Raw genomic sequence first — 18,198 nt, 5'->3', positions numbered from 1 at the left:
GTTTTAATAGGAACAATGCCCACTGCACTGATCTCCTCCAGGACTGCCTTGGGGTGCCCCTCAAGGGGCCACGCTCTGCACATCACAAACACCACGCACGGGGTTGCTGGGCAGGCATGACCTCAGGCTAGCCAGCAGAAGCCAGCTTGATCCCCGCACGGAGCTGGCAGAACCCTCCTGGGCCACAGTGGCTGAGAGAGGAGGCTGGCACAGGCTGCCTCTGCCGCAGGCTCCATCTGGAGGAATGGGTGGGCAGGCGGGCACACAGCCGCCTCTATTCTCCACACCCTTGCCCGGGACAGGCAGCACTGAGTCTTCCAGGAGCTTCTGAGGGCACCATTCCCGTCCCCAGCTCTCAACGTGGCCCAACTGCTGCTGATTCTGGAAGACTCTGAATGCTAGGAGATGGGGAAGAGATGGAGCAGTTGGACCCCACACAGCCCCAGAGAGGTCCTCAATCCAGCCTTCTTAAACTCCCACCTTTGGGTGCAGAGGAGGTGATATGCAGATCCAGAAGTGACGGTGGGAACACGCAGTAGTGTCTCTCCCCCACCAACGCATCCTCAGAGCTCTGGGGGGAAAAGCCAGGACCATGGCCGGCAGCCGAGAAGGAGACTGGTATCCTCAGAACTCCCTCCTAGTCCTTGTCCAGCCCTTCAAGGTCCTCATAGACCACCCTGGGCCATAGCTCTACCAGGCAGTGGCCTCAGAACCTAGTAAGTACCCTGGTAGTGACTTGGCCCCCCATGCCTGTCCTCCTGAGCTCTTGGACATCCCTAAGTGTGACGGTGCCAGACACAACGGGGACCTGCAAGTCCTCTCCTCTAAACAACGGGGGTAGCCTCTGGCCAGGACAACACCAGGCCAGAACCACAGAGGTCCTAGGGCTAAGGTCCACCGCCCCAGCTTTGGAAGACTTAGAAGGGAGGTGGAATGCAAAGTGAGCCCAGAGTGGGGAAAGGTCTGTAACAGAGGGAGAGGGTGAGGGTGAGGGCAGGAGCTCCCCAGCATCCCAGCCTCCAGCCAAAAGACTGTCTTGCAGCATGTGAAGCCTGAATGGAGACATCCAGAGAGCCCTCAGACTCCCGGGAGGCCGCCGGAGTGGTCTCAGAGAACAGAGTGGGCCAACCCAGGGAGCCCAGCACCCAGCAACACTTCATCCCCAAGGCAAGCACCAGCCCACTGTCTGCCCTCCCCTCTCTCCAGGCCTTGCGGAGGCTGCAGACCTGGGAGGTAGGGAGAAATAGCAAGGACTTCTCCGACCCTGGCCAGGGGTCCAACAGCCTGCAAACTCAGTTCCTCCCGGTCTCACCCCAGTCCTCTCCCAGAGCTGGAGGCTGGGCCTATATGTACCAAGCCCCCAGACCCCCGTGGTACCTGATCCCCTGCCACCACGTGCCTACCTGGGCCTGAGGGTCCCCATCTCGGGCAGGCTGGGCGGGGGGTGCCCCCTCAGCTCCTGCGGCCTACCGGCCGCGGGGCGGGGCGGGCGCGCAGGGCCGCGGCGGGCTCTGCGGAGCAGCCTGTTCCACGACACCCCCGCCCGCTGATGGATGCTGACTGCAGCAGCGGCGGCGGCGGCGGCGGCTCGGCGTGCGCCGGGGGCTGGGCACCGTGCCCACAGCCCCGGGCCTGGCGCCCGACGTGCGGCCAGCCCCCGCCCCCGCCCGGCCTCCGCGCCCAGCCCAGGGGCGGCCGCCGTGCGCCTGCCTGCTCCCTCGCGGCAGCCCTGCCCCTGCCTCCGCCTCCTCTCTGCCTGTCTCTATCTCCCTCTCCCTCTCCCCTTTTCTCCCTCTCTCGGCTCCCAGGCCACCTCCTCCCAGGCACTGCCACAGAGGCAGTTCCCAGGCCACTGCGGGACTGTGCATCAGGAGGCTCTTGCTCCTCCTCTGCCCCCACCCCGGCCCAAGCCAGCCTCTGCCCTCCTCCTGGGCCACCCCCTCTTGGGTGCTCAGCCGGGAGAGAGGGAGGGGGAGGGGAGAAGGGGGAGGATCCCTGACTCAGAAGGGGTGACTCAGCCTCAGTGGGGCTCCCATTCCCAGCCCACCCAGCTGATACCCTGATACCCTCACAGCCCCAACAGCCCAGCAGCCCGAATCTCCCTGGGACTCAGGGCTCCTCCCCCATTAGCGAGGAGGTATGTGCAAATGTCTCCTGGGATCCTGTGTGTCTCTGAGTGTATGTATGTGTACATTTGTCCATATGTGCTTCAGTGACAACGACCATAAGTGTAACACTGGGGACTGGGCCTGTGTACAGATGCGTTTCTGTTCTGGATGTGTGTGAGCACACGCTGGGTGTGCAACCAGGCTCCAGGAAGAGGGGGGAGGTGGTGGCCAAGGGACCTGTGGCACTGAGGTCATCGCTCAAAACCAAGCCAAGCCTTCCTCCTCCCCTCTGGCAGCATTAACTCAAAAAGTTGGTCCTGACCACCGCACCTCTACCTCACTTGATCAACAGGCCAGGACCTCCAATAACAGGGGACTCTGGGAGGCAGAGGGCCTGGCTCCAGTCCAGCTCTGCCACCAGTCGGCCAGTTCCTTTGCTTTCTTGCTCTGTGCCTCAGTTTGGGAACAAAGAAAGAAAGGGCTGATCGTCTTATTTCTAGGGGTCCCAGTTTGTGGGGAAGGCCTGGAGAAGATGGCGGGTAACCCACAATATGATCTCCAAAGATTTCTGCCCAAGGGTCCACATTTGCAGCCCATGTGACTCCTATTCCCTAACCCCCCTCAGGCATACCCATCTATTATGTCATTCTTCAAATAATTCCTGAGTACCTACTGTGTGCCAGCCACTGTTTTAGACACCACAGAATCCACCACACTGGAAAGCAAAGCTGGGAAGCAGCACAGATGTGAGCTGAGCCATCTGTTCCCCCATGCTGCAATTCCCTCAGTGTCAAACTCACCAGTATCTATCTCTACTCCCACACTCCAGAGACAGGCCACTCCCTCCCTCCACTCCTACCTCCCATGGTGGCTGCTCCATCAGGGTGACCTTCCACCCTAGGTCCTAGTACCAACCCTAGGGCCTCCACAGAACGAGGCGATGCCCTCTCCCCAGCATCCCTCAGAGAACCCAAGATAGGAACAGTGTCCGTTCTCCCCATCCCCAAACCAAACCTTCTCTTCTCCAACTTAAACACGAGGGACTCCTTCACCAGATGTTTCCAAGACACAGATTCCGGTCCCTTCACTCTCCCTGCCGCCCACTAGGCTCAGGAGTGATCAGAAAGCAGACAGCAGGAGGAAGCCAGCTCCTCCCAGTCCTAGAGAACATGCCCTCCCTCCAGACAGTAGACAGAAAGATGGACAAATCAGCTCAGGGCCAATTCACAGAAGGACCAGAGTCCTGCTGGGCAGACTTCCTTACAGATTTCCTTCTCTGCCTTTGGATTTTTCATTCCTCAGTCTTCCAAATTCAGCTCCTCCCAGGGACTCCCCAGGCCCTCAGGGGCCTGGCCTTGGGCAAGTCACTTTGACACTCAGAATGCTCTGTTTGAGTTCAGTTCACTACATATTTATTCAAATGAATGAGTAAAAGGCTCAGCAAAATTTAGGAGTTACACCAGAGGAACTGATTGTTTCTCATGCACGTCTGCTAAGACATTCTTGACTCCCTGCCTTCCAGAATTTTTATTCCAGATTGACTCTCAGCCTCTTCTGCTCACAAGCCTTCCCAACCCTGGGCTCCTGTGGGCAGAACAGAGCTGCACGGCCAAAGCCCTCTGTTCCTCCTGGTTAAACTCTCCTTCCCTGGATGCTCCTCCCCTGGAGCAGGGCCACTTTCCCACTCTCTTCAGCTAGATGGAGACTTTCACTTTCCCAGAAAAATCCCGGCTACATTCCAAAGACTAAGGCAGGACATTCCCAGACATCATTCTGGATTTATACCCAAAGGGCTCAATTCCCTTCAGGTCAGTGGAACCACACAGAAGATTGGGCTTCTTCTACTATTATCATTATTTTTGTTGCTACTATTAACTAACATTTCTGTTAGCACTCTTCAGTTTGCAAATTACTTTTGTATGGGATCTTCACAGCATCTCGTGAGATATCATCCTCCATTTTATAAATAGACAGACTGGGGTCCAGAGGTGATGATTTGTCCAAGGTTACACTCACACAGTAACACTGGCTATCTGGACCAGACACTTTCCACTTTACCCTATGATAACCTTTTCCAGAGAAATCTGGTTGGGGGTGGGCTGGGGGCACTCTGAAGAACACACAGCCCCTTACAGGCCATCAGTTGAAATTACTTCTCCAATTACTTGGCTGCTTTCATTCCTCAGGGAATGAAGGCATAGGGATAGGACCCAACCCAGGGCCACATCTCATGAAAGCCCCCACAGGGAAATGCTAGGAGCCGAGGTGGAGGAAGAGGAGCCCACCCAATAAAGAGGGCCTCTTCAGTTCCCTTACTTCTGAATTCTGCTTCCAGCTCTGGCTCTACCACTGCTTTCTGTGTTACTTGGGCAGATGATTTGACCTCTCTGAGTCTCCTCACCTACCAAATAGGAGAAATTCTTCCTGCCCTACTGCTACTGGGTTGCTGTGACAGGTCAGCAAATGCTGGCAGAAAAGAAGGGACAGGACTGCCCATCCCCCTTCTGGTCTGCCTGGGAGGCAGGAGAAATTCTTTTCTCTTAAATTTTAACTAGAGAGAACTTGATGGTAAAAGCGTCAGGATACAGGGGCCAGGATTCGCTCCGTTGGATGGGAAGGCAAAGTGCACAGGTGTCAGCCACAGCCCCTCAAAGGCACTGGTGGGGCAGAGTCTAAACCAAACACTTCAGGCAGGGTCCCACCCACCCACCCGCCTTTTCATCTTTTGAATGAGGAAACCAAGGACCTGAGCAAAGCAGCAACTTGCCAAGGTCGCCCCAGGTAGTCAGTGGTCTGGTGACTCCCAGCCACCAGGGCCCCTTGATTCCTGGGTGGGCAGGATGGGGAGGCTGGTGAGCACTCTTAGCCTAAGGATTTAATCTTTCCTTTAGCAAGCAGTGATGTTCACACTGAGCCAGGCCCTGGGGAAGGTGGGAGGAAGTGGGTGGTCTCTGTCCTTGAATTCACAATCAGTCCAGTGGAGGAGAATGGCACATACACCAGCACATCAGAGGGCACTGTGAGATGAATCACCACCATTTTCTGAGCACTTACTCCATGCCTGGCACTAGACACACATTCATCAGTTTAATCCTTACAGCAATTCTCCGGCACTGAAATTAGTAAGTCTTGTCACAGCTGAAGTAACTGAGGCTCAGAGGGGCTAACGACTTCCCAAAGTTTGCCCAGCTAATAAATGGAGGGCTAGGACGTGACTGCCAGGTCTGTCTGATGCCAGTCCCTGAGTTTCAACCCCTGTGCTCTTCTGCTTGCCTCTAGAACTGTGCCAACCACTATGGTAGCCACTAGCCACATGTGGCTACTGAGCACTTGAAATGTGGCTCGTGCAAATGGAGATGTGCTGTGAGTATAAAGGTCACACTGGATTTTGAAGATTTAATACAAAAAAAAAGAATATAATGTATCTCATTAATAATTTTTGCATTGAAATGATATTTTGGATGTATTGAGTTAAATATATCATTAGAATTTCATGTTTTTGCTTTTTTTTCATGTGGCTACTAGAAAATTCAAAATTACATATGTGGCTCCTGTGTGTGGCTCACATTCTATTTCTTTTGGTCAGCACAGGTTTAGATACCCTGAGGTCCTGACCCAGCCCATGGGGCTCAGAAAAGGCTTCCTGGAAGAGGGGACGCCTAAACTGAGCTGGAATAAGGGCAAGGTCATGAGAGGAGGGTCTTCAGGGCAGGAGAGCCTCAGGGCATCTGGTTTGGGCTCCAGAGGGCAGCAGGGCCTGGGTGGGCTAAGCTGCAGCCCAGGGCTGGGCCAGCCTCCGGAGGAAGCTACCAGAGCCAAACTTTCCAGAGCAGCGTGACCAACAGGCCTGGGAAGTTTTGCTTGACCAAGCTGTTCTCATTGATGCTTGGCACTCTCTGGGAGGCACTGCAGGGCAGCTGTGTCTGGGTGTGGGGAGCAGGCAGGGTGGATAGGTGGCAACACTCACCAGGCAGAAACCTCTCCCCTCCAGCTGCCCCTACAACCTCTCCTTCAGTCTCCTCCAGGAAGGCTCTCGAATCACTGCAATCCCCAGGGAGCTTCCAGCCCTGACCGTGGGAACCACACACTCCTGCATTAGGTCATATTCTAGCGCGGAATGATGCACAGTACTTAGTGCTTTTCCATATCTATCTTGGTGTTGCTGAAGAGCCTGAGGGCAATATTTACCTCTGGGGGAGGGTGGAGGCAGGGATGAGGGACATTCATTAATTAGTACAAGAGCTACGTGACCTTGGGCAAGGCCTTAACCTCTCAGAGACTTAGTTCCCACCTCTGTAAAATGGGGATAATATCAGCACCACCTCTTAGAGCTCCTAGGAGGATGACACGAGAGAATACCCACAAAGGGCTTAGCGTGCCCTGTGGTACCCTCAGTCTCTCCAAAGCCTCCAAAGGTTGCCTCCCCTCCAGGGAGTCCACCCTCCCTGCCTCTTCCACTCATGCTCCACCCAGCCTGTTCTTCCTCTGGCCTGCTGGACCACACATCTCTCGTCTCCACTTCTGAATATGGGGCTCAGTTGTCATGAGGCTCTCTAGCTTCTCCAGCAAGATGGCAGTTTCTCAAAGATGGGAACCTTGCCTTCTCCTCTGTCCCCCTCCTCCTCCACACCCCCGCCTCTGTACCCACAGCCAGCCACCCCCACTCCACCTCCCACATAGATCTGGGCACTCCAGATGCTCTCACAGCCCGGTCCTGTGAGACCTTGGACATTTGGCAACCATCTTTGGCCAAAAACAGTGTGGGTCTCGATGACTGTTCTCATGCTGGTCTCCACTGAGCAAATCTTGAGGAGCTGGTCCACTCTGCTTCCTCAATGGAGGAACCTTCAGTGGCCCCCCATTCTCTGATAAAGCAAGTCACACACCTCGGCCTGCCTCTCCAGATCATTCACAGCTTGGTCTCCCCAGGCTCTTCAGCCTCATCCTCAGGCTTGTGTGGGGAGCTGTGTCAAACTGGCTGGTTCCCCGCCCCCAGGGCAGGGCTGAGCAGCACGGCCCCGCCTCTCTGCTTTTGCACATGTTCTCTCCTCTGCCTGAGAGAACCTCTTTCCATTTCCCATGGTCATTCTTCCAGCCATCCTCCAGGAAGTCCTTCCTGATCCCCTCCTCGCTGCAACAACCCCTCCCAGCCAGAAGGAACCTCTTGGCCTCTCCCCTCCCTCCTGCTCTCTGCCTTCCAGCTCTGGGGTGTATGAATTGCCCAGCTTAGTGCCCAGTTCAAAATACGTGCATGATGTGTATCCCTTGGGACACATCTACACTCCCAGAGCCAGAGGGCAGGGAGCAAGCCAGAGCTAGGAGTTCACCCAGGATGCCAGGACACTCCTAAGACTGAATTCTGCTGACCCCAACTCCACTTTGGCTACAATTCTTAATGGAACCCTACACAACGGCTGCCCCTGGGAAATCAGCCTTCCCCCAGGAGGTCTGGGAGCCACACTCCTGGGGCCCGAACATGGAAGATCTGGCCACATTCCCACTGGATACAGACATCCACCCAGCCTCCCATCAGGTGCCTGAAGTGTCAACTGAGGTTTGCATCATCACAGCATCACAAATTCCTTGCGGTCAGAAGAGACCTTGGAGAGTATCATTCAGAGGCTAAGAGCAGTGAGAGGCTACGGGAGAAAAGCTGCTTGTGTATGTCTGTGGTCCTGTCTGCCAGAAGATGCTGCAGCAACACCATCAATCAGCATCATCATCACAGAGAGCATTTGAGACCCCACTATGTGCTGGCACTGCGCCTAGCAATTTGCGTACATTTTCAGTTTTTAATTCCTTACTGCTCTGTGAGACAGAGATTATATATTCCACCCTGATTTTATAGGGGAGGAAACTGAAGCTCAGAGCAGTTAAGTCACTGGTCCAAGGTCACATTGCTAGTGGGTAGGGAGGCCAGGATTCAATCCCAGAAATGCCTGATTCCAGAGCCTGTGTTTTTCCATCATTAATCCTGCACACATTTGGTTTAATACAAATTTACTGTGGAGATGCCGGCCATGTTTTAGTTCTTGTCTGGGGGGTAGCTACACAAGTATGTGTAGACTTATGCTCTATGTAATTTTCTGCATTTATATCATAACTTCAATAAAGTTTTATTTTTAAAAAATGTTTTTGTCCTAGAGATGAACACATGCTAGAGATTTTCAGATGTGAAATACTCTTAGTATTAGAATCCGAAGCTAGAAAGCTGTTTTTCTCTTTTTTCCTTTTTGACCATCTTTCCATTTCAGCCAGGACTGTTCTGAAGATTTCATAAACCCCCAAGCCAGGCCCAGCAGAATTTCACCTGCTGTCCATTGCTCAGATCACATTTTCTTGCATGCACCTTCCGGGCCTAGGTACCACCCAGCCAACACTCTGATTCCAGAAGCTGACATTGTTCTGCAGTCTTTGTAACCATCTCTTCATCCACCCAACTGCAGGGACCAGACAGTCAGAGCAGCCGCTGCATCCCTGGTTAATCCCTAACTTCACGGGGCAGCCAGACAGCGATGTCTGGATGTTCCCATCTCCTTGCATGCTGGGCAGAGAAGACGCCTTTGTGGGTAAACACAGCCTTCTGCTTAGGCGGGTCCTGCCAGACTCCCCTCACCAAGAGGTCCCTCTGTGACTTTTATCTTGCTGCCCAAAATAACCATTGGCTTCAATGGTTCTCTGGTCATGAATCAGATTCTTGTGACAGCCTGTGAGCAGCTTGAGGACAGGAAGGGCACGTTATCCCTCTCGGCTTCCCCAGTACACCAGGGCGAAAGTTTGTGGGATTTAGCGAGTTCCTCTGTGTGACCGGAGGGACCTGTGGTAGGGAGTGCGGGCTCGCTAGAAAACAGTCATGCTCTCTGCAAGCTCAAGATTAGGGAAAGAAAGACAACACTGACACCAGCCAACTTCAGTAGAAGACAAAAAGTACTAAAGTTGTAAGAAAAAGATAAAGTATTTTGGGAGTTCAGAGGAGAAAGAGATTAGAGGGGAGCAAGTGTCAAAGAAGGTTTCAAGGCAGAGGTACAACTTGGGTTGAGTGCTAGAGACAGAGCAGGATAGTCTAGACAGAGGAAATAGCATAAAACAAGGCATGAAGTTGGGAAGTACAGAATAGACTCAGGAACCTGGTCTCGAATGGCCCAGAGGCCGGGATGCTGAGGGCTGAAGTTGGGGCTGGAAAGGCATATGGTGCCAATGGAGCCTCGAATGGTATACCATGTGGTTTCCTGCACTGTTTAGCAACTAGCTGCATGTGACTATTTGAATTTAAATTAATTAAAATTGAAAAAAATGTGAAATTCATAGCTACATATGGTTAGATACCATATTGGACAGTGCAGATGTAGAACATTTCCACCACTGCAGATAGTTCTACTGGACAGCACTGATACACACAGCAGAGAATCCAGAAGAATGAGCAGAGGCATGACATGACCCAAACTGGCCTTTAGGAAGATTAATTTGTCCCTGGTGAAGAGTAGCTGACAAAAGAGTACGAGAGGTCTGGACCCACGGGGGCATTGCAATAATCCAGGCAAGATCACTAATCACTTCTCTTCCCTCTGTTCATCTCTTCCTATCGGTAAGCAGGAAAGCGGAAAGCAATGGTTCTCAAAGTCTGGTCCCTGGAACAGCAGCATCACTTGGGAACTCCTTAGGTGTGCAAATCCTCAAACCCCACCCGAGACCTACTGAATCAGAAACTGGGAGGTTCAGAGCAGCAACCTGTGCTTTTATCAGCCCTCTCATGATTGTGATGCACACTCACTTGTGAGATCTACCAGCATAGAGGCTAGGAGCCCATGTTGGTTCAAAAATGACTCTACACTCTGGAGTCAGAAGACCTGGCTTCATGTCCTGGCTCAGCCTTTTACTAGCTGTGCTCAATCTCTTTGTGCCTCAGTTTCCTTATAATAACTACATAGGGTTATTATAAGGACTAACCCTATGTGGTTATTATAAGGACTAAAGGAGTTAATACATGTACTTTTCTTAGAAGAGTGCCTGGCATATGGTAAGTGCTCAGTGAATGTTAATTATCATTTTTAATCCTCATGCTCCACTTCATCTAAACTCCTATGGTACAAAGTTGAATTCCTCCCACATACAATGGACCAATATCTGTCTCTTACCATCAGCTATAATATCCTGCCTGTCCATCATATAATATTCTTAGGCCCACTCACCCATAGCACCATTTACTTTTTGTTCAAGCCCACAGTGTCAGTTCCTCTCCCAGAAGGCAGGGGCACTTCCTGTGTCAAGGGGGCATTCCTGCCAGGGGAGAATGTTGAGGCACAAGAGGCAGATTTAATGTCTTGAGCTAAGATGCTCTGTAAGGGAGCAAGTCAGGAGATGCCCATGAGTCATCCCCTACGAGAGCACCTGGGAATAGGAATGTCTGGAGGTGAGTACCCAGCTGCCCACTGCCATTGAAAGCCTCAAACCAGATCCATGGCAGCCAAAAGGGCATGGGAGATGGTACCTGGGGTTCTGCCTACTGTAGATAACTGAATCCTGACTTAGGGAACCAGTCAGGGGATGATGGTGTCAAGACACCTGCATTCTGATCTTGGCTGTGAGATCTCGGGCAGTCATTTTCTTCTCTGGATTCAGCTGCATCACCTATAATGGGAGGGGTTGGACTAGTGTGGTTCTTAGCCTTTGATGGGTCATAGTTTCCTTTGAAAATGTGATGAAAACTGCAGAGCAGCTTCTCCCCAGAAAAGTACATATGGGCATACGTCCAGACACACACACATTATGTGCGCGTGTGCGCGCACACACACACAAACACACATCTTATTATAATTTCAGGCATCAAGAGACCTCATGAAGCCCATACATAGATCACCCCCTGGGTCTATGGACACTTGGTTAAGAAACCATGGCTAGATGGTCTCTAATCATCCATGATTAGAAGTCAGCTGTATTTGTATCAAATTTAAAGGAACCCTATGTCAAAAATTTCACCAAAAAGATGAGATTTGAAATGGGCTTTCATAGGATTCAATTGTTGATGGGCTAAATGCTGTGCTCCCTCCCAGAGCCTACCACCCCCCCTTATCACATTGCCTCTGCAGTCTCCCTCCCCTTCCTGCTCCCCCCATTCAGCAGGGAGTGAGCACACAGTCCTGAAAGATACCCCTGCCCCCACTGGCTCTGCCACTTTCCAAAGAGGAGACAGATTGTCCCCAGCCATGAGAGAGTAGAATAGGAGGAGCCTGGCCTGCCTCTCGTTCCCCCATCCCAAATCCCCAGCTCAAATGCCAACCACTAAAGAGGTTCCCAGACGCCACCCCCCACCCCCAACATACACACACACATGCAAATACCCACGCGCGTGCCCTCCCTCGCATAGCCACAGCCAAGGGACTGCACCTCCAGACAATTGGTGGTGCGGTCACTCAGAACAGGCAAGAGTTATTTTTAGAGGCCAAGTGACAGGACAGTGAGAGCAGTTCCACTCTGTCAGAGCTACTGCTGCCACCACAAGCCCTGATGAATCACAGCTCACTACGTGAATGTACACGTCTGTCAGCACAGCCAGAGAGGCTGCACTGGCTTCTAGAACCAATGTCTTGGAGTGGTGACCACACTGATCACACCAAGCTGAGCCCAGGATCACACCAGGGGCAAGACTGCTGGGCCTGAGCCAGTGCAGCTGACCTAGACCAATAGCCCAGCACAGCCCAGCACAGCTTCCCCTGACCAATACAGCCCAGACCAGCCCTGCCTGAGCCACGCCACCCAGGGGCCTCTCTCTGCAAAAATCCTTTTAGAGTGACCATTGATGCTTCCCCCCCTGCTCAGCCCATCTGAGTAAGCCTCCCACCTCCCATACCACTGTAGTCTGGTTATTAAGGCAATGAGCACCCCATAAATCAGGTAGCTTGGACAGCGTCAATGTAGCCATCAACTGGTTTCATCTTTCTGGAGGACACTTTGGAAAAGTGCAAAGCCTTAAAAGTGTGCACACCTTTTAATCCAGAAATTTCTCTTCTACGTATTTATACTGTGGGAACAACGGATTGTCACAAAGATGTAGTTATAAGAACATTCGTCCGTTACATACAAGAGTCTTGTCTTATATACCAGAGTGAAGCAGAAAATTGGAATATAAATGTCCAAAAATAGTGGGCACATTATATAAATAGTGATGCATACATATCTTGAAATATTATCCTGCTATTAAAACATAATGTCGTGGATCCATGTGATTCTATCTAATAATGTTCATAACCTAATACAGAATTTTAAAAAGCAGATGCAAACTGGTATATGTAACATATGATCCAATTTCTATAAAATATGTGTTTGTGCATGCATAGAAAAAATAAAACTGGCAGGAAGTATACAAAAAATGTTTGCAGAAGTTGTTTTATGACAGTGGAATTATTTCTTTTGTGCTTGTTTGGGTTTTGTTTGGTTTCGTTGTTCATTTTCTGGTGTGTATATGTGTGTGAACATATATTATTTATATAAGAAAAGCAACAAGAAAGGCCCATTACCCTCCCCTCACTCACATCTTCTTGACTGCACCATTCAAAGCCCTTCCTGGAACCTCAGCAGAGCCCCCACCCGATCGTCCACCACTCTTATCAACTCTCCCTCTGGCTTTGAACTTTGTTGCCCTCCTCAGTTGCCCCCTGGAGTTTCACCAATTGGGGGCCCATCCAGCCATTCCCCACAGTCCCCTGCCACAGGCCTTCACAGTGAAAGTCCCCTCCTCCAGCGCCCAGTCCAGGAATCTCATCCAGATGGAGAGAGTCCAATCCTTTTGCTTTACAGTAAGGGAAATAATAATTACTATAACAAAGATAAGAGCGGTGGTGAATCTCCACATTGACACTTTGTCTTCCTGTTTATACAGTACTTTATCATACACATTTCACTTAACGCTCACAACGGCTTGTGAGGCAAGCATTACTACTATACCTATTGCACAGATGAGGAAACTGAGGCCCAGTAAGCATAGCAGTACAACTCTTGTCAAAGGTCACGCATGAGTCAGGATTCAAGTGCAGGTCTGACTTTGACATCGAAGTAGTTAAACAGAAGAACTGAACAGGTTATCCTGAGCCCATGTTCTAAGGAGACATATGCTACAGAGCCCCTCCTCCCAGCTGAGCTCACAGTTGCTACACCACCGTCCCCCGCCTAGAACCCCACAAAAGCCCATCTGGGGCCACGTGCCCTGCATCTCTGCACCAGCCCGTCACTCCCTCCCAGCTCTGGCAACGGGTCCTTGCTGCCTCCTCAGGTCTCCTAGCAACGAGACAGCCTGCAGCGCCACTTTCTCCACCTCTGGGCTCCTCCATCTCAGGCCCATCTCACAGAGGGAGCAGGGAGCCAGCAGGCTCCTCTCATGGGGTTATAGCACCTACAGGTGGCAGGGGCAGGGAGACAACGAGATGAAATCAGTCTGCATGGCCCCCACTCTGGGCCTGCTCCCAGCTCCACATTTGGGGCCCTGGCTTTGGCTGCACTATCCTTTTCTTGAGCTTCTGACTGTCTGCTGACTGGGACGAAAAAAGAAGCTGAATCCTAGGGCTTGAATTCTAGTCAATTCCAATTTACTTTTGCATTTTTGAAATGCATAGAATCTTCCCACTAGAATATTAATACTAAAAATAGCAATAATAAAAGTACTAGTAACAAAACAGCTACTTTTTCTTTATTCAACACCCACCTGAGAAGCAGGAGCTAGTATCCCCATTTTAGAGATGAGGAAACTGAGATGTAACTTGCCTAAAGGCTCCTAGCTAATGAATAGCAGCACAAGAATTTGAACAAGTGTGTCTGACACCAAAGTGTATGCTCTGACCACTCCACCACACTGCATCTCTTAGAAATCATCCGGTCCTACCCCCTTACCACATAGATGGGGAAACAGACTGAGAGAGGGGAAAAGATTTGTAATCAGCCAGCAACTACTATGTGCGACGCACTGAGCTGCAAATGATGAAAAGTTTCAACTTGCACCTTGTTGGATAGATGGGCTGTGACCATATGTTGATAATTGTCAAAACTGAGCAATAGGTTCATGGAAGTTCATTATACTATTCTCTACTCTTCTGTGTGTTTGAAATTTTCCATAAAAAAAGTTAAAATAAAGAGAAAAGGATGACAGAAATATGGCTGATGAGCATGTAAATTTTAAGTCTGTCTTGAACTTACAAAATCAGTAAAATCACCCACACTTACAGATATTCTGCTCTAACAGTTTTGAAGTTCAGGAAAAGGCAAGTGTACTGGAACCCACTTAGTAGCCTTTCTTTCTCCATCTTTCTATAAAATTTTCTGCCTGTGTTGCTAGGACACCAGGGAGCCAGGAGAATCCCAGTCTGACTGGCTGGGCCCTTTCCCTTCCCACACTGCCGAGCTGGGGAGTACAGTGCCCCTGTCCCCAGGGAGCTGACCCTATTGGGCAGGCTCTCTGTGGATCCACAAGTCACATGATGCAGAATGACATCCTGTCAACTGCTGGGAGAGAGGCAGCTATAAATTCAGAGAACTATGATTAGCAAGCAAACAGGCCTCTCACAAAAACTTCCTAGCAGTCACAGGGCCTTTGCTCAAGTTGCTCAAAGTTTCCAGAGAGCAGACACACAAGGCAGGAGACAGAATGACAATGTGAGCATGAATGAGAGAGAAACAACCCAACGGAGGCAAAAAATTTGATAGACAGGTGGAGAAAGAGAGGCCACTGGGGGGCAGTACAGCATAATGGTCAAGGACTTTGGCTGCAGGTCAGAGCTCTAATCTCCACTCTAATGCTTCCTAGCTGGGAGACTTTGAGCAAATAACTTCACCTCTCTGAGCTTTTATTTTCTCAGCTGCAAACTCGGGATAATTCTCCTATGATACAGAGTGGATGTAGGGATTGAATAAGGCAATATATGTCAAGTGTTTAATCTGTCTCCTGGCACATAGTAAGCACACAATAAATAGTGGCTTAAAAAAAGTGTCAGTCATATGATCTAGCAATTCCACTTCTGGGTATATACCCAAAAGAAGTGAAAGCAGGATCTTAGAGAGATATTTGTACATCCACGTTCATAGCATTATTCACAATAGCCAAGAGGGAGAAGCAACACAAGTGTCCAACAAAGGATGAATGGATAAACAAAATGTGGTATATACATACAATGGAATATTAGTCAGTCTTAAAAAGGAAGAACATTCTGACACATGCTACAACATGGGTGAATCTTGAGGACATTATGCTAAGTGAAATGAGCCTGTCACAAAAGGACAAACACTGTAAGATTCCACTTATATGAGTTATCTAGAGTAGTCAAATTCACAGAGACAGAAAGTAGAACAGTGGTTTCCAGAGGCTGGGGGGAGAGAGGAGTGGGAAGTTACCATTTAATGGGTATAGAGTTCCAGTTTTACAAGACAAAAAGTCTCTGGGGATGGATGTGGTGATGGTTGCACAACAATGTGAACATACGTAACACTATTGAACCGTACACTTAAAAATAGTTAGGCTCAGGGGCTGGCCGGTGGGGTAGTGGTTAAGTTTGCATGCTCTGCTTCAGTGGCCCAGGGTTTGTGTGTTTGGATCCCAGGCGCAGACCTACACACTACTCATCAAGCCATGCTGAGGTGATGTCCCACATACAAGATAGAGGAAGATGGGCACAGATGTTAGCTCAGGGACAATCTTCCTTAAGCAAAAAAGAGGAAGATTGCTAACAGATGTTAGCTCAGGGCCAATCTTCCTCACCAAAAAAAAAAAAAGTTAGGATGGTAAATTTCATGCTATGCATACATTACCGTGATAAAATTTTAATTAAAAAAAAGTGTCAACAGAAAACCAAAAAAAAGAGTAAGAGCTGAAGCTAGAGAAATAGGAAGAACTGGAAAAATGAGGCCATATTAAGATAGAAACGGAGTGATGCAAATGGGAGACACACAATTTGCATGCACACCCTTTCAAAGCCATCAGGCTCAAATGGAGGAAATTTTCAGCAGGGATTTGCGTGTCCAGGACACTCAGGGTCTGCTCTCTATTCTCAGTTCTGCCCCCACTGAAAAGCTGTTCTGATGATCTGTGGGAGAATCTGGCCTCATCTCTCTTCCCTTCCTAGAATCCACAGGGAAACAGGGAAGGATCAAAGCCCAGAAGACAGTGAAGGAAGGAATAACAGGTATACATGGCAACTTCCAGGTGATAGAGAAGCATGTGCAAAGGCCCTGAGCTATGAGCTCTGTGTGGGGAGCACTCCAGGGTGGCACAAGTTCAGGTATGTAGAGGGAAGTGGGAAGGAGAGAGTGGGGCAAATGGTGAAAGGCCTTTATTGACCACCTACCACATACTGGACACTGTCCTACATCATCATCTCAGCAATCTTTAAAACAATCCTAACAGGCAGGTATTAAAATACCCATTTTATGGAGAAAGAAATGAAAATTCAGATAGAGAAAGTGACTTGCCTGAGGAAACAGACAGTAAACAGAGTAGGGATTCAAAAACCAGCTGACTCAGCCCATGGGATATCAATATATAAGGCCAAGACCATGGGCTCTGGAGTCAAGAATCTCAAATCTCACTCTATCCCTCACTAGCAGTATGATCTGGAGAAAATCACTGAACATTCTGAGTGTCAGTTTCCTCACCTGTTAAGTGAGAATGACCATAGCACCTATGTCATACGGTCTTAAAAGAATTAAATGTAACATTGCAAGAAAAGTGCATTGCATGCAGGAACGCTAAGAAACATACAGTAACTTTTATTATGCATCATTCTTAGGCCTCTAGGCAGCCCCCACAGACAGAGCTGCAGCCATTGCTTGTCCGTGGCTGAGTCCAGGGCAGTCTCTGGAGCGAGAGGCCAGGCCCAGACCCCTGAAGGAGCTCTGGAGTCAAGGCTGGGCAATAACCGTGCAGGAGCAGCAGGAACATCCTGGAAATGACCTCCTCCACTCTCTGTTCTCCACTCCACGGCCTGGGAAAGTTGTTCTGCAGACACTCAGCAGGAAGCAGTCTAAGCAGTCTCCGTTTTCATGGGGTGAACATAATACAAACCACCAGGGCTGCCAACTCACCTACCCACTGGCCTCCACCACGGGCTGACTCCCGCCCCACAGTGCCTTCCAGGCCAGGTGATCTACAATCAGAGAGCATCGACACTGGGAGATCATCTAATTCACCCCTCGTCGTACAGATGGGAACACCAAGGCCTGGAGAGAAGTGGGGACCTGCTTACGGTCACACTGTGAGCAGGGGCAAAGCTAGACCACAATCCTAGGCCACCCAACAACCTGGTCTGCAGAGTTTCTGGTTTATTTGCCATCCCTATTTTTTGTTGTATGGAATTTAAGTTTACATATTCAAATTTCAAGAGGTTTAGTCACTCCTACAAGCCTAATTCAGGAAGGATGGCCTTATGGGAAAGAACTTCAAGGATAGACAGCCCTGGGTTCAAATCCCAGCTCCACCACTTCCTAGCTGAGTGGTCCTTCACTTATTTATATATCAGAAGAAGACAATGGAGGGCAGCAGCCAAGAGCGGAGGTTACAGTCCTAGCTCTGCCACTTCCTGGCGGGCGAGTCACTTTACCCATCACTGCTTCAGTTTCCTCTTCTGTAAAGCCTGCCTCACATAGTCGCTTCAGTATAGAATGAGAAAAATATAAATAAAGGATCTGGTCCAATGCTTGCTATGGAGTAAGTACTCAATAAATGATGTGTATTGTTCGTACTATTATCTTTAATGCTGTGATTGGAGCATGTTGCCAGCAGGTAGGAAGAAAGCAGCTCAGTCTCAAAAAGCTCTCGCTCCCTCAGCTCCCCTCACGGAATCATGGAGTGTTAAAGCTGGCAAGGGCCCCATTTTACAGGCTACAGAATTGAGACCCAGAGGAAATGACTTGCTCAAGGTCATGGAGAAGGTTAACGAGAGAGTTCAACTAGAATCCAGATCTCTTGACTCCTACTGACTTATTTCCATAAGCATAAGCTCTTACTCTCCAGGCAGCTGTGTTTGTACATGGATTTGGAGGAAAGGGAGGATGATCTTTCAGACCCCAAATACCAAAGTGTAGTTGGCTTCAGCCAGAGCAGAACTAGAACAAC

General features: G+C 49.9%; 1 protein-coding gene across 49 annotated transcripts in view; it reads right to left on the bottom strand.

Moving 5' to 3' along the window:
* Nucleotides 1–18,198, bottom strand: part of EPB41L1 (erythrocyte membrane protein band 4.1 like 1) — a 118,242-nt gene that overhangs the window by 66,077 nt on the left and 33,967 nt on the right. For 29 of the 49 annotated variants that reach the window (XM_070588217.1, XM_070588228.1, XM_070588229.1 and 26 more), the window contains exon 1: nt 1,404–1,648. The exons of the other annotated variants lie outside the window; for them this stretch is intronic. The gene's annotated coding sequence lies outside the window, so the exon portion shown is untranslated. Of the gene's footprint in view, nt 1–1,403; nt 1,649–18,198 lie in introns of those variants that run through there. 49 annotated transcript variants of the gene reach the window in all.

The sequence above is a fragment of the Equus przewalskii genome, chromosome 21 (genome assembly GCF_037783145.1).
Source record: "Equus przewalskii isolate Varuska chromosome 21, EquPr2, whole genome shotgun sequence".
NCBI lineage: Eukaryota > Metazoa > Chordata > Mammalia > Perissodactyla > Equidae > Equus > Equus przewalskii.
The sequence above is the reverse complement of the archived record's forward strand: the minus strand, read 5'-3'. Positions and strand labels throughout refer to the sequence as shown.